The sequence below is a fragment of the Symphalangus syndactylus genome, chromosome 5, assembly GCF_028878055.3.
Source record: "Symphalangus syndactylus isolate Jambi chromosome 5, NHGRI_mSymSyn1-v2.1_pri, whole genome shotgun sequence".
NCBI classification, from domain to species: Eukaryota; Metazoa; Chordata; class Mammalia; order Primates; family Hylobatidae; genus Symphalangus; species Symphalangus syndactylus.
The window spans coordinates 146314525-146330430 of record NC_072427.2 but is presented as its reverse complement, the minus strand read 5'-3'; the positions used below and the strand labels follow the sequence as shown (position 1 = coordinate 146330430).

General features: G+C 40.5%; 2 pseudogenes; both read left to right on the top strand.

Moving 5' to 3' along the window:
* Positions 1 to 7454: 7454 nt before the first annotated feature.
* LOC129481687 (keratin, type I cytoskeletal 19-like) lies at positions 7455 to 8726 on the top strand (annotated as a pseudogene).
* A 2-nt stretch (positions 8727 to 8728) lies between these two features.
* Positions 8729 to 15371, top strand: LOC129481686 (protein BTG1-like; annotated as a pseudogene).
* The last annotated feature ends 535 nt before the right edge of the window (positions 15372 to 15906 follow it).

Genomic DNA, 15906 nt, shown 5'->3' with positions numbered 1-15906 from the left:
TCATGGAAAAGAAAGTAGAAGAGCAAAATACAGGAAAACACATAACAGTAAGAACAAACAAGGAATGTTTGGGAAATGAGAGAAATTAGGATTAGGAGGTACGTGGGCCTTAAAAAAAATAAATAGAATCAAACTTTCTCCTTGTATTGCCGTAGTGCTTCCCAGGAACTGAATATAACTTATTTAATTGTATCAATTGTACACTTACTGCACATTGTCCTCAAAAAGAGAACACTTAAGCTTCCCATAGTCCTGACAGTGACGATAATGACAATTTCATCTGGTTACATATTAACTACTATCAAAATCAGAAAGCTCAGTAGGTGGCATAACCATATTCACCCTATTAGAGGGTGTACTGGCTTTGTCTTTGACCAAGTATCTTGGGCAAAATCTGCAGTGAAGGATATATGTATCTACAGAGATGTACTCAGTGATCAAAGAGCAGAGTTTTTCTCATTTGTGCTATCTTTTTAACATATATATGTGTGTGTGTGTGTGTGTGTATATATACATATATATACATATATATGTATATATATATACATATATATACATATATATGTATATATATACACACATATATATACGTATATATATGTATATATATATACACATATATATACGTATATATGTGTATATATATATATATATATATACATATATATATATATGTATATATACACTTTTTTTTTTCAGAGACAGGGTCTTGCTCTGTTGCCCAGGCTGGAGTACAGTGGTTAGATCATAGCTCAGTGCAGCCTTGAACTCCTAGGCTCAAGCGATCCTCCCATCTCAGCCTCCCAAATAGCTAAGACTACAGGTGCACTCCACCACGCCCAGCTAGTTTTTTTCTTAAGCTTTTTGTAGAGACAGGGTCCTACTATGTTGCTTAGGCTAGCCTCAAAGTCCTGGCCTCAAGGGATCTTCCTATCTCGGCCCCCCAAAGTGTTAGGGTAACAGGCATGAACCATCATACCTGGCCTTTCTGCTTTTTAATGAGAAAAAATATTTGAATATATAAAGATAAAAGCACATCCTCAGGTTGTTTTCATTCTAATATGCTTCCATCGTTTCTCAAAATTATCAAAAAGCACTTTGGGAGACCGAGGTGGGTGGATCATGAGGTCAAGAGATTGAGACCATCCTGGCCAACATGGTGAAATCCCGTCTCTACTAAAAATACAAAAATTAGCTGGGCGTGGTGGCGTGCGCCTGTAGTCCCAGCTACACGGGAGACTGATGCAGGAGAATCACTTAAACCCGGGAGGCAGAGGTTGCAGTGAGCCGAGATCGCGCCACTGCACTCCAGCCTGGCAACAGAGCAAGCCTCTGTCTCGAAACAAACAAACAAAAAAACAAAAACAAAAAGAAAGAAAGCATTTTATCTTTTTAATCAGGATACCCTTGCTCCTTTAGGTTTCTAAAGAGGACTGATTTCCACCCATAATCCATTTTATTAGATCCTATGTTTTGCTACAGAGGAATTAGTGTTTGGACTAAAACAATTTACTACAAACAATAGAATTCAATGGCTGTCCTAACATATTTATACTTTTGGGCATGTAGAAGTATTTTTGTATAATGAATCTGTCGTCACTGTGAATTTGCTATGTACATACATTTCAAATTTATAGATACTATCTCATCAACTTTCTAAAACGACTGCCAACATACCTTCTCACTAGCAATGCTTACGTGTATGTATTCTCCCAGCACTCGTCTTTTAAAATGTTAACAATCTGAGGGGGAGGGGAGCGTGATCTATTTTGTCTTTTGTCTTTCAAGTTCATGATTACTGGTGATGTTCAGCATCATTGTCACTTGTAGGAACTCTGTTGCTTATAATTTATCTTTGTTTAACTTTCTATCTTTATTTTCTGATTAAGAAGTCCTTCTGCATATGCATACTGAAATTGTAAAAATATTATCGTACATTTTTTCCTACATTAAGTATTTGTGTTTAGATTTTAATCTTCATCTGGAGTTTATTTTGGAATAGGAAGAAAGGTGGGGGAAATGTTACTTTTCCTTTGATGAACAGAAAATAAGTGTATGCGTGTTTGTGTGTGGGTGTGCACAAGGTTGATTCATGACTCTTAACCATAGGAGCCCCTTTGTTCACTGTAGCTCTCATGTTTGCTGTGGAACTTTCCAGTGTCAGAACTTTCATTTTAGAGAGTTCTATTAGGTTTGGGAGCAAACACTGGGGTTAAATTTTAAAAGTAGGAAAGATAAAGTTGTTCGCCGACTTTACTTAATTGCTCAGATGATGCTGATGATAATGGTGCTAACAACAATAGCTACAACAGTAACAACGACAGTTGGCAATTATGTAGCACTTACTATATAAATGGGCTAAGACAAGTTCTAAGAGATTTAGATGTTCTAATTTTTGTTATGCTAAAAGATTATTTTACTATTAGTTGAACTGTCGGTCCCTAAACCCACAATTTACAGTAATATTATAAAAATGTATTAAAAAGTAATTATGGAATATATTGTATAGGGTATTATTGAAAGTTCTTAAGTTTTAAATAGTGTAGCTTTCATAATTCATTTATTTTCAAAGCAAGTTATACATATGTACTCTCATTATTTAATTTAAAGTAATGCAGTATAATTTGAAGGTAAAATTACAAGTTACTTATAAAGAAAAGGGTATAAAAAGGCATGGTATTTAAGATGTAAGTATCAAACTGGTTTTTGACTTTTGGCAGTAATTATAAATAACTATTTATTAATTAGACTTCATAATGTAACTTTTTCCATGTAATTAAAGAAGTGGTATAGACTGCTAACATATTTTAACTTTTATTAGAAAGTAAAACATGTTAATTTTTGTTAGATAAAATAATTTGAATATATCTTGTTATTAGCACAAATATTTTAGGACACAATTTTATAAATGAATTTTAAGTGACCTTATTTAATCTTGTATATAGTAGTTCCCCTTATCTGAGGGGCATATGTTCCAAGATCCCCAGTGGACACCTGGAACTACAGATAGTACCCAACCCTATATATACTATGTTTTTTCCTCTACATACATACTTAGGGTGAAGTTTAATTTATAAATTAGGCTTAGTAAGAGATTAACAAAACTGATAATAAAAGAACAATTATAACAATATGCCAACATCACTACTCTTGAGCTTTGGGACCATTATTAAGTAAAATAAGGATTACTTGAACATAAGCACTGCAGTATTGAGATAGCTACTAAGTGACCGGGGTGGGGGTTAGGGGCAATAACAGCAGCATATACAGCATGGATACGCTGGAGAAAGGAATGATTGATGTCCCAGGTGTCAAGATTTCATCACACCACTCAGAATGGCACACAATTGAAACTTTATGAATAGTTTATTTCTGGAATTTTCCATTTAATATTTTTGGACCCTGGATGACCAAGGGTAACTGAACCCACAGAAAGTGAAGCTGCAGACAAGAGAGAACTAATATACTATCTTTCTTGCATAAAGCACATCAGCAATACTAATTGACTACATTTCTAGTTTCAGTTTCTTCCTTGTTTGTGAAGCAATTAGAGTATTTTCCTAGATCCTTTACATTATCCCTTAAACTTTATAGTAATCTCCTCTATGCCTAATTCAATGGCTTTTTTTTTTTTGGCAGAAAATGCAAGATGAGCCTAGAATATCTTATCCTATCAAACAGAAAGGATGCTGCCAAAGACTACTAGTGTTATGTCGAAAGGACTCAGCTGCCGCCCTTAACCCATTTCCTATTTAGAAAAAAAAGTGCAGCTCCCTGCCAGCATTCATTTAATTTTAGTAAACACATTCTTTGAGGCTGAAGCAAATCTGACTGATTTTCCATGTGAAAATAAAATATAAAAGCTGTTTGGAGTTATTTCTAAACAGAACTTGTCTCTAATCCTAGTGTAACACACATGTATGTGATGTTACCTTAGGATTAGAGACAAGAGGATTCTCGGGGCAAACGGGAAATGCATTAAGATGTTTCCGCTTGCCAAAGATGGGATACCTTTGATGGTAGCCGCTGCTGCCATAATGTTGGCTGCAATGGAGCCGTCCCTTCTGAGCTGGAGCTCCGTCCCTTCTGAGCTGGAGCTCCGTCCCTTCTGAGTTGGGGCCAGAGCTCCCCGGGTGCCGCTGCAGCTGCCCAAACCGAGGCTGCAGACCCAGGCCTCCTGCTCTATGGAGCGGGTAGGAGCCCGCCCAAACTGCGGCTGTGGATCTGAGCCTCCCTGTGCTCTTGGAGGGGGCTGGGAGCTGGCAAGATCTACCCTCCCCGTGCAGCTGTAGCACCCCGACCAGTGGCTGCAGACCTGGGCCTACTGCTCCACTGAGCCGGAGAGAGCCCCGGACAAGCGGGAGCCCTGTCCATTCCCAGCTGGCTGCGTGGGAGATCCCCTGGTGCAGCTGCGGCACCCTCACAGGTGCAGGTCCAGGCATCTCTACAGCCTGCACCCTTTAGAGCCGGGAAGACCCTCCCCTTCCCTCGACCTGCAGGCTCAGGGGTGTCTGCTCCCATTGCCCGGCCTTTCTTCTCTCCCAGAGCCTGCTCCAATCTTGGGGCTGAGCCCAGGGGCCATGAATGGCAGCTGGAGGCAGACAGCCTCCTGGGCAGAAGAGGGCAGGTCCCCTGTAAGGCCCCACCTTCAGGCCAGGGAGGACCTGAAGGTTGGGAGCCTGGCAGTCAGTCCCTAGGACTTGTGGTGCCTCCTTTGGCCTGCCCATGGCTGCCCATGGATCAATCAGCAGGCATTTCCTCCACCGCATAAAAGCCTCGGGCTCAGGCAGAGCAAGAGAGAGGATGGAGGGACAGGAAGACCAGTTGCAGAGAGAAGCTGCCCTCCCTGCTGATAGCAGGAGACGATGGGACAACCAGCTGCACAGAGGAACTACCCTCTCTGCTAAGAGCTTCAGAGACCTGCAGAGACGTCAGGACTACCATGCAGAGAGGGGCAAGGAGCACCCGGGTGCTCCAGGGCCTCCTCTCTGCTGAGAGCAGTAGATGTTGGGAGGACCTGCCTGCGGAGAGGAGCTACCTACCCACTGTGGTCTCCTCTGAGCTGTTCTAAAACTTAGTAAAGCTCATCTTCGTCTTGCCCTTCACCTACCTGGGTACCTCATTCTTATTGTGCACCCTTCACTTGTTCGTGTACCTCATTCTTCCTGTCATTCTTCCTGGATGCAGCACAAGAACTCGTCGCCGGCCACAGAAGTTTCTGGCCAGAAAATCGATACCTCAAAGCACTAGGTAATACCTTGAGTTGAAGAAATACAGAAAATACAATGAACTTAAGCTCATTAAATATATTTAAATTTTTGAGTTAATAATATATTTTTTAATCTAATTGGTCACATTATTTTCAATTGACAGAAAATTATATAGACATTGTGTGCAACATGTCATTCTGAAATATTGTACATTGCAGAATGGCTTCAATGGCATTTTTAAGGTATTCCCCTCCATGGACTCTTTCCAAAGACTTTTAATCTAGGTTTTAGATAAAAACTGAGTTTTAAAATAATGTGTGTATATATATATATTTTGTTTGTTTGTTTGTTTGTTTTTTGAGATGGAATCTTGCTCTATCGCCCAGGCTGGAGTGCAGTGGCACAATCTTGGCTCACTGCAACCTCCACCTCCCGGGTTCAAGTGATTCTCCTGCCTCAGCCTCCCAAGTAGCTGGGACAACAGGCGCTCGCCACCATGCCCAGCTAATTTTTGTATTTTCAGTAGAGACGGGGTTTCACCATATTGGGCAGGCTGGTCTCAAACTCCTGACCTTGTGATCCACCTACCTCGGCCTCCCAAAGTGCTGGGATTACAGGCGTGAGCCACTGTGCCTGGCCATGTTTATATTTTATAAGTTCCTGTACTTTATTCCTCAAATTTGTAATTACAATAATGCAACTGGCATAACAATATACCACAATCATACAGGGTGAGCATATATCTCAACTGTTAGGAGCAAAAGTATGTAGAAATATTAGAGATTATTATTAATCACAACATTTAATATTGTACTAGTTTCATTTTCTGAAGTGGAGAATGTTATTTCATCTGGTGAATCTCTTAAGACCTAGCATTTTTACTATAACTCATTTGAATGTTATATAAAATATATTCTCTTGAAACTTTATTTTAAAACAGTAACAACTTTAGATTTCATGTTTAGGACACAATGTGTATGAAGCAACTTTTCATGTGACACAGGACTTTTTGAGAGGAAAACTTGAGTTTGCTGTTTCTTCTGTGGCTCATTTTATAAACCAAGCGAGAGTCCTGGTAGAGGCTTAAGTTTTTCAGAAGAATGCATAACTTACCTGCTGCCCATCTGATTTCTAAATATGGAACTACCCGACATAGCAATTAAGAATACAGGGACTCCAGGTCTTTCAGTGGGCTGCTATCTAGCCCCCATCCAAAGCTTGACTAAAAGAGGTGATGTGTATAAAATACCAGACTGTTGCAAGCCTAGAAGTTTCTCTTAAGTATGGGTGCACCCTCCCTCTTCTTGTCTCCACCATGGAATACAACGGACTGCAATCTGACTTTCAGCTGATCACTGCCTGAAACTTCTGTGCATAGTTCTCTGCCTGGGATTCTGCTCCCACCAGTGAGGAGGCCTTAGTTTTTTCTTTTACTCACCTGTCCATTTAGTTTGTATATCATCACTAGACAATGCTGAAGTGTATTAGACTTTCCTAAAAGGGTTAGAGTAATTAATTACAGAAAACATTATAACACAAGAGGGAAAATACAGAGCTATATGATAAATATACCTTGTCCCGCAGTCTATGAGTAAAAGCCCTAGATGTTACATTCTTTCTAGGCCGTCTGTCATGGACACACTCAGCTCCTAATCTCAGTTCCTTGTTCTCACCTTTTTCCTATCCCTTTATTAAAGCACCTCATTCTTCTCTTCTCTGTTATCTTTCCAACAAACTTTTGAGGATGTCTGTCCAGTCCTCCTAGGAATTGATTCATCTCTCCACAGGAGTACATTTTTCCCGTCTGGGTTGTTCTATCTAGAATAATGCCAGGGAACGACCTACCAAAGCCAAGTGGTGGGCTTGGTTAGCTTTCTGGGGAATGAAGACTGCTTTAAATTCTGTGGCAGTCTATGGTGAGTTTAGGAGCTTGAAGCCTGGTTCCCTCTTAAGTTCTCCTCACCAGTGGTTTTGGTGTTTTATCGGCCCGTTTTTGGGTCCACTCATAGCACAAAATACACTCATAGCACAAAAATTCTTATAATTGGCAATAATGCAATTAAAACTTCGGATTCCTCCTGCCGATTGCAGCTCCTTGGACCGTTCTCCTCTGCCTCACCCTAACTTCCTGCAGCTCTCGCCAGTCATTGGCACTTAGTCCTTTGGGTGCTGGGCAGCGGCTCCGTGCACTATGGGGTTGGGGGCGCCTTCCTACCGCCCAGCATCCACGGGGGCTCCGAAGCCATGGCCTGTGCCCTCCACCCACTTTGCGCCCTCATCCTCCTCTATGGCAGCGGTGATGCCAGCGTCCTGGGCAGGTCCAACAGGCTGCTGACGGGCACCAAGATCACCACGCAGAACATCCACGACCACCTGGTTCCTACCTGGACAAGATGCGGGTTCTGGAGGAGGCCGGGTGAGCTGAAGGTGAAGATCCGCAACTGGGCCCCGGGGCCCCGGCAATTACAGCCACTACTTCAAGACCATCGAAGACCTGCGGGATAAGATTCGTGGTGTCACCATTGAGAACTCCAGGATTGTCTTGCAGATTGACAACCCCTGCTTGGCTGCAGATCACTTCCGAACCAAGTCTGAGATGGAGCAGGCTCTGCGAAGGAGCTTGGAGGCAGACATCAAGGCCTGCGCGGGGCGCCCGATGAGCTGACCCCGGCCAGCGCTGACCTGAAGACGGACATCCGAGGCCTGCAGGAGGAGCTGGATCACCTGGAGAAGAACCACAACGAGGAAATCAGTGCTGCGGGTGGCCAGGTCAGTGTGGAGGTGGATTCTGCTCCAGGCATTGCTCTTGCCAAGATCCTGGGCAACACGTGAAGCCAGTATGCGGTCATGGCTGAGCAGATGCGGAAGATGCTGAAGCCTGGTCACCAGCCAGACTGAGGAGCTGAGCTGGGAGGTCTCTGGCCACACGGAGCAGCTCCAGATGCGCAAGTCGGAGTGACGGACTGATGGCGTACCCTCCGGGGTCTTGAGACTGAGCTGCAGTTGCAGCTCAGCATGAAAGCCGCATTGGAAGGCCGCACTGCAGGAACCGAGGCCTGCGTTGAGGCCCAGCTGGTGCGGATCCAGGCTCTGAGCAGCGGTGCCGAAGTCCAGCTGGGCGATGTGTGTGCTGACTGCCAGAGGAGGCCTGAGCAGGAGATCACTGCCCACCGCTGGAGCGCCAGAAAGATCCTTACAGCAACCTGCCCACCTGCAAGGTCCGCTGAGTGGCAGGCTCCTGGGCTTCTGCTCTCCTTCAGAGGGAGGATCCTGGGTAGGGGATGGGAAGGGAGGGACCCTTACTCCTGGCTCTTCCCCTTACCTGCTAATAAAATTTTATGGCCCAAGGGAGTGGGGGGAAGAATGCAATTAACTTCCAAACCAGTTTTTCTTACACCAGTTTTCTCTGGCAGAAGCTGGAGTGGGGTGACTGTGTCTGCGGGTATTTCATACGCGCTGTTACATGTTTTTGAAGTATGTGAAATCTATTCTCTTTGCTATGTATTTAGGCTCTAACTATGATAAAACCAGACCACCAGAGCACTACATACCTGGACTATACTATCTTGACTTGTAATGGGGTTTCATGAAGTGGCTTCCTTTTGAATGTTACCAGCTAGCCATAACCTCTTTCTTTCGCTCTTTCTCTTTTTCTCTTTCTTCATCAAAAGATAGTTTCAAGAAATAACCATGTTAATTACTCAAAACCTACACAGGCACATCGGGCATATCCTAGGCACCTAATAACAATCGGTATTCATTAAATGAAGAACTGTATTAATGTCTTCATTTGGTGCTAAATATAAATTTTTATTGAAGGCATTATTCATTATCACTAGTTGATGATACATTTATTATTTCATTCAATAAATATAAATTCTGTTGGTGACTACATAAGTACAAATAAATGGTCATTACTATTTGAGGAGAGAGAGAGAGAAGAAAGTACCTGGTAATTTTTTAAATTTTTTCTAATATTTCTCTGACTATAAAAACTAATGTATACTTATTATAAAATATATAAGTATGAAGAAAATATAACGTAATGTGTGAGCTACCCACCAAATTCATAAACTGAAAGTATTTTCAGTATTATTGTATATAATAATATATATGAAGATGCAGGTATGGGTTTTCCTTTTTCCCATCTTAACCTTTTTTTTTTTTCCCCGAGACTGTGTTTCACTCTGTCGCCCAGGCTAGAGTGCAGTGGCGCGATCTCTACTCACTGCAAGCTCTGCCTCCCTGGTTCACGAGTAGCTGGGACTACAGGCACCCGCCACCACGCCCGGCTAATTTTTTTGTATTTTTAGTAGAGACGGGGTTTCACCGTGTTAGCCAGGATGGTCTAGATCTCCTGACCTTGTGATCCACCCGCCTCGGCCTCCCAAAGTGCTGGGATTACAAGCGTGAGCCACCGTGCCTGGCGAACCATTTTTAAATGTACAGTTTAGTAGTGTAAAGTATATACACATTGTTGTGAGACAGATCTCCAGAGCTTTTATATCTTGCAAATCTGAAACTCTATACCTATTAAACAACCTATTAAACACCTTCCTTTTCTCCTCTTCTCTGTCCCTGGGAACCAGCGTTCTTCTTTCTGTTTTTATGAATTTGGCTTGGATACTTCATATAGGTGAAATAATACAGTATTTGTCATTTTGTGACTAGCTTATTTTACTTAGTAAAATTTCTTCAGTTCATCCATGTTGCAGCATGTATCAGAATTTCATTTCTTTTTAAGGCTGAATAGTATTTGATTGTATGTATTCATTCTTCCATTGATGGACTTTTGGCTCGCTTTTATTTCTTGGTTATTGGGAATAGTGCTATGACTGTGGTATGTAAATATCTCTTCAAGACCATGTTTTCAATTCTTTTGGATATACACCCATAAGTAAAATTCCTGGATCATATGGTAGTTCTATTTGAATTTTTTGAGGAAACTTCGCAGTGTTTTCCATAGCAGTTAAACCATTTTACAATCCCCCAACTGTGCACAAGGGTTTCAATTTCTCCCCATCCTTGTCAACACTTGTTACTTTCTGTTTTTTTTTATAGCAGCCATCCTCACAGATGTGAAGTAATATGTCATTGTGATTTTGATTTGCATTTCTCTGGTGATTAGTAATGTTGAGCACCTTTTCAATGTTTATTAGCCATTTGTATATATTCTTTAGAAAAATATCTATTCAAATATTTTGCACACTTTAAAATCTAGTTATTTGATTTTTTTTCATTGTTTAGTTGTGGGAGTTCTTTACATATCGTGGATAATAACTTCTAAATATATTCTTTGTAAATATTTTTTTCCCATTTTGTAAGTTGCCATTCACTCTTTTGATTGTGTCCTTTGATGCACAAATATTTTCAAGTTTGATGTAGTCCCACTTATTTATTTTTGCTTTTGTTACCTGTGCTTTTGGTGTCATATCTAAGAAGTCATTGACAAGCCCAATGTCATGAGATTATCCTGTCTGTTTTCTTCTAGAAATTTTATAGTTTTAGGTCTTATGCTTATGTCTTTAATATATTATAAGTTAAATTTTGTAGATAGTATAAAATCAAGGTTTAACTTTCATTTCCAGTGTTCCCAGGATCATTTGTTGAGGAGACTATCATTTTCCCAATAAGTGGTCTTGGCACCCTTGTTGAACATCATTTGACCATATACGCACCAGCTTATTTCTAGGCTCTTCATTCTATTCCAATGGTTTCTTTGTCTGTCTTTATGCCAGTGCCACACTGTTTTGATTAATGTATCTTTGTAATATGCTTTGAAATCAGGAAGTGTGAGTCTAATACCTTTGTTCTTCTTCCAAAGTAGTTTTGGCTATTTCAGATTCCTCGAGATCCCATATGAATTTGGGGATGGATTTTCCTTTTAAAAGTGAGAGTTTACTATACATTTTGGTCTTCCATTATTTGAATTAAAATATATGTTGGGGACAGCTTTCCATGTTAGTATATCTCTATTAAGAGGAATATAGTTTTTTGAATGATTACATTTTAAAATTTTATGTATATTATAATCAATCCCATAGTGATATTTATCAGATTTTGTTATTCTAGTTATCACTTCAATGAGCATCCTTGTTTTTGAGGTGTAGTCTGTAAGGTAAGTTACTAGAGGTGAAAAAGTTAGATCAAAGGGTAAACACTAGGATGTAAATTCCACAAAGGAAAGGATGTTGTTCACTGCTGTATTCCCAGTGCCTAGAACAGTGCCTAGCATGCACTGTGTACAGGTGCTTGATAAATATTCAGTTAATGAGGAAAGGGTACATACTATATATATGTTTATATATTTGTCTTTTATGTATGCTTATATAAATATCAATATAATTTATATACATATATATACTATATAATTTATACACATATATATACATTTCTAAATTTCTAAGATATAACTCTTGAGTTGAATCTCACAAAAAATGAGAAGATATTTTCCAAGCAGACTGTGGCAGACACTGCTCATTGGCTAAACTACTCACAACATCCCTCTCTCTAGGCATCTTCAAACCAGAGTGACTGTGGTGCTGTTTGGGCAATGAGATGTAAGTAGAAAACTGCTGGGTAGGGCTTATGGGAAACATTTGCTTTCTTAAAAAGAAGAGTTGTAGTGGGCATACCTCTGAATGTCCTTCCTTGTTCTTACTTAATGGAAAATAGATGTGATATTTAATATTTCAATGACCATCTTGAGACAACAAAGTAACAAGCAGGGGGATGAAGGTCTGCATGTTAAGGAAGTCTGAAAGATAATCCTCATCAGCATTATTGGGCAATTCTATCAACCTTGGAACACCAACCTATGGACTTTCCTATTTGTTTAAGCAACTGCTAGTTGCTTTTCTGTTATTTATTGCCAGAGGGATTCCAGCTGATACAAAACATTTTCAAGATAGGTCAGTGTGATAAAAGACATGGGTTGTGAAACAACATAGGGTGTTAAGTAATCTGCAAGTACAGAAAGGAGGTCAACTTGACTGTGGCTTAGGGATTAGGCTAAAGAGAAAGAGAGTCAGAGCCCTGTGTGCCATATGAAAGAATCTGGATTCCATTCTGCAGGAAGTTGTGTAGATAATGAAGTGAGTTAGGCATGAGAGAAACATGATTACTCTGGCATGAATATGACACACACATTGGAGAAGGGCAATACAGTCAGCAGGAATACCATTCAGGGGGCTAATTCAGTGTTCAGTTGAAAGAAAATGAGGGCCCAAAGTAAGATTACAACAGTGGGAAGGGTGAGAAAAATATGGATTTGAAAAGTACGTGATGTGACCTAATTACTACTTTAATATGTATGGGCATGTTGGAGAGAGCAGTTGTGTTACTGCAAATTATCACATCTGAAGCACCACTGAGGTAAAGGACACAATTTTCTAATAAAGTATTTAAAGAAAAAATTTCTACCTGATTAATGATTAGATGTGTATCCAAGTATGAAACACTGCTGATCACAAAACATATCTTGGTTTCAGAGATGTGAAAAGATGTGCCTCTTTGAATCAATGAAAACTGGTATAGCTAAACTAATATTTATAGATACTATATGCCAGGCATTGTGATAGGCACTTTGCTTATTTCACTTAGTGAACCCAAAACTTTATGAAAAAGGTGTGGGTTTTTTTTTTTCATTTTAGAGATAAGTAAAGGATGATTGTAGATTTCCTACTAGGGCAAGTGCTGGATTTGTTGCTAATAACAGATAGGGAAAGTAGACATATTGAATTTGAGGTTCTTTTGAGATATCCAGTGAAGCTACTCAAGTAGGGAGCTGGGCACAGAGTTCAGAAGTTAAAGAAAAAAGTGATTAATTGGGTTCAGTCAATATTTAGAAGCTGACAATGAACCAAGCTCTTGAATTAGGTACTGGGGATGTGTGGCAAATAAAGCAATCAAGTGGAGAAGATGGATATTATTTAGTCAGTTCACAAGAATTTTAATGCATATTTTGTATCAGATACTGTTCTGTGGTTAACAAAAACCACATGTTCCTGCCATTGGGGATTTTACATTCCTGTGGAAGAATACAGATCAAGGTATATAAACAAATAAATTAAATAAGATAATTCCATATGATGATAAATGCTGTGAAAGAAAAAAATGTTTCTTTTCTTTCCTGAACATCTAGGGAGATCCAACATAGATTGTGCGTTCAGGGAAGACCTCTCTTATGATATGGCATTTAAGCTGGGAATTTATCCTTGCAAAAAGGGAGAGGGCAAGTTATACAGCATTATAGGCAGAGGGAAGCATGTGCTAAACTCCCCAGGCAGAAATAAAGTATTCAAGATTAGAGAGAGGGCCAATGTGCTGACACATCATCACCAAAGGGGAAAAGTATGAGGCAAGAGAATCACAGTGAAAATAGCAATCTGGGAGCTACCTATACACACTATTAAAAGTTGTAGAAATGAATAAAGAAAATGTAGAGTGCAAAGAACAAGCAGCATAGATTTAAATCTAGAGGAATCTCAATATTTAGAGATCTGATAAAGAAGAAGATATCCAGAAACTGGTCTGTGAAGGAGGGGCCTCAGAAGAAAAAAAAGTGTTATTTTACAGAAATCAAAGGTAGAGATTGTTCTAGGAAGTATAGATTGTTGGGTTTAATGCTGCTGGCAAGAACCCTGCTCTCAATATCAACCTTGGCAGAATTGCAAGGAAGTCTACGGAACTCTTCTTTCCTTGGTTAGACTTTGCCTGTCTTGGTCTCAATAACTATCATGTCAGAATTGCACAAGGGACTACAGAACCCATGGTGTTTTGGAGAAGAATGCCATTTCCAATCTCTCCATCATTCCCCACCTCAAGTGCTTGACTCCAGTCTCAAGATGGAGGCTATAATCCAGACCTCTTCGTAAGAGAAAATCAAACTAATGCCCATACACCCTACATCTCTATTTACTTCAGTTGCTACAAGAAAAAGACACCAGATGTCCTTCTTTCTTTTAAAAATTTTATTTTATTGTGGTAAGAACATTTAACATGAGATCTCCCTTTTAACAAATTGTAAGTGTACAATACATTATTATTGTCGACTATAAGTACAACATTGTAGAGCAAATCTCCAGAGCTTATTTACCTTGCTTCACTGAAATTTTATGTCCATCGATTACAAACTCCCCGTTCCCTCTTCAGTTTAGCCCCTGACAACCACTATTTTACTCTTTGATTCTATGAATTTGGCTGTTTTAGATAAATCATGTAACTGGAATCATGCAGTATTTGTCTTTCTGTGACTTATTTCACTGAGCAGAATGTCCTCAAGATTCATTAATTTTGTCGTATACAGAATTTTCTTCTTTTTAAAGAAGTTCGCCCTTTGGTGTTGGAAAGGCAACTGTTGGGATCTTCAGAGGCTGTGCAGCCAGGGGTGGAGGCAGCTGGGGAGGTCCTAGCCATGTAACCAAACCGCCATCGCTCCTCTCTTCTGTCTCTTCCTGTCCAGAAAATAACTTTTTTACTCTAATGAAACAAAAAAGTAGCTGTCTGCCCCTCACGCCCTCTCTTCCTCTCAGCCCTCTGCTCTGTGAGGAAGCCCTGGGGGCTGGCTGCTCAGCTGCTGAGGCAGCGCAGCCGAGCCCCGGCATTCCCGGGCCGCCCCACCTCTGCCTCCTTGCATCCCTTCTACCCCGGAGCCACCACTAGGGTAGGCGAGATGGCCGCCGCCATGTCCTTCGTCTCCGTTTCTCCACACCAAAGGGCTCATGAACGGGCAACAGCTGCAGACCTTCAGCCACAGCCTGCAGGAGCTGCTGACAGAACATTATAAACATCACTGATTCCCAGAAAAGTCATACAAAAGATCAGGTTATCTTTGTATTAGCATCAACCATAAAATGGATCCCCTGGACAGGCAGCACAGCGGATTGGACTGAGCAGTCAGGAGCTGTTCAAGCTTCTCCCAAGTGAACTCACACTCTGGGTTGGACTCACGCTCACCTCAACCTATGAGATGTCTGTCCTACAGAATTGGAGAGGATGGCTCCATCTGTGTGCCATATGAAAGCCCCACCAGCAGGAGGTAGCACTCAAAACAGCACCGACATGCAAATGGTAGACAGCTGAATAAGCTATAAGGACGAATTTCTCTGGGGCACAACAAGCCCTTCCAAAAACTACAGTATGATGACTGTATCAGGTTAAGATGGATCATCTCACAGTGCATGGATAAATTTGATTTTGGCTTTGGGTGGGCTCCTATTGGGGATGGATTATGGAATTTAAACCATGTCACAGCTGTGAAGATCTGGCACAAGATAGAGTGGTAAACATTTTTTTTAAAGTGACAGTGCCATAGTTTGTACAGTACCTTTCAATAATTTAATAGCCTGTGAGTCCCAGTAAATGATCACTTTATTTACTAGGGAGTGAAGTCCTAGAGTGGTTTCAGCTTCTCCCAGACATACTTAAATTTTTACATCAATTCCTTTAAAGAAAAGCTGTATGTCAAAGAACGTTTCTCTGTAGTAGATCTCGCAGAGGAATTTGCACTATCACACTTGAAAATTATTGTTTACCTTTTTGGCAGCTCAATGGGGAGCTCCACGTTTTAAACATGGTAGTACTGGAAATTTTACGACAAGACTTTTACCTAGCAAATATTTCTAAATGTACATAAAGACAAGCTAGCAAACATGACCTGGGAAAACGGTCAGACTTTGTATTGTGTTTTTGACCT